The sequence below is a fragment of the Ctenocephalides felis genome, unplaced genomic scaffold (genome assembly GCF_003426905.1).
Source record: "Ctenocephalides felis isolate EL2017-DRISC unplaced genomic scaffold, ASM342690v1 CF-g0.4_SCAFFOLD_01170, whole genome shotgun sequence".
Lineage (NCBI taxonomy): Eukaryota > Metazoa > Arthropoda > Insecta > Siphonaptera > Pulicidae > Ctenocephalides > Ctenocephalides felis.
The window spans coordinates 76,355,552-76,357,065 of record NW_020537324.1 but is presented as its reverse complement, the minus strand read 5'-3'; positions in this window follow the sequence as shown (position 1 = coordinate 76,357,065).

Sequence of the window (1,514 nt, the reverse complement as noted above, 5' to 3'; positions counted from 1 at the left end):
TTAAATTATTTTTAAATAAATAATCATTATGAAATTATTGTTAAATAATTATTAAAATTTTAATCAAAATTATCTTGTTTTGACAAACTATTTTTTAACTTTACAATTTCTCTTTATGATCAAAATTGTCTGAATTTAATAATTATAAATAATAATAATAAAATAAAAATAATTTCCATATAAATAATTAAAATTTTCTCTCTTAATAATGAATTATTTTTTTAAGTTATAGAAATTATTTTTAAATAATTAAAACTATCTTGATAAAATCTAAAACATTTTATCTGATAAAATTTTAAATAAACAATTTATTTTAAATTTTCCTGAAAATATCAAAATTTTCTTTAACCAATCCAAAATATTATTTTACTAAATTTTTATTTCATTCATAAAATATATATTTTTAAATATATCTTTTATTTAGGAATTTTTCCACATATATATATATATATATATATATATATATATATATATATATATATATATATAGAACAAATTTAAAACTAGCTGCAAGTGGAATTCTGTCTTAAGGCAATTAAGGCATCGTGCCTTAAGGCAAATTGCTGGAACTTCCCGTACCAAAAATTATTTTTTTTAAAAACGATTAACATTTTTGAAAAAAATTTACTTCGAAATAAAAAGATTTTTGAGAAACTATAAATTGGACAAAAAATTACTTTTTTTTGAAAAAAAATTTTTTTTTTTTAATTTTTTTTTTTTTATTTTTTTTAAAAAATGTTTTCTTTATTTTGACATATTTTGGAAGATCTGAACTTTTTTTCAAAGCAATCGTACTGCTTTAATTGCATAGAGACAAAATATAAAGCGCGTAAGCGCGGCGTCGCTGTCTAACGCGTAAACATTGATACGGAACCCATAGGAGAATAAACAAAATTTATACTTATTGTTAAAGTATCTATAAAATATCTGAAAATTTGATGTGCATATGTCTAATGATCATTTTTGACCGCCAAATGGCATTTTTTTTTACTTTTTTTGTTAGATCTCCGAAACCGCTAGACCTGCCTTTATGAAAATTTGATCAATTATTTATCTTGTCAATACAAGTAAAATGTTTTTTGAATTATTATAATAGGACGCTCCGTTCTCTTAAAAACTGAGTTACCGTTTTCAGCACTTTTTGCCCCGTATCTCCGGAACGGCTAGACCTACCTTCGCCAAAAACTAATCAGCACGTCTCCTTATCGATACGAATCGAATGATTTTTGAATTATTCAAATCGGTTGATCCGTGTTTCCGAAATCGTCGACGAAAATTTGTATCCGCACATACATACACACACGCACACACACACACACACACACTCACACACACATACATCCATTTTTTCTAAGGTATGCCAAGATGTTCAGAAACCTCTGAAACGTAAAGATATATAAAAATTTTCATTTTCGATTTTTTTGCGATTACTATAACTTACCCTACGGGAAGTTAATTATTAATTATCATTTACCACATTTACAAAAACAACATTTAATTTACAACATAATTTA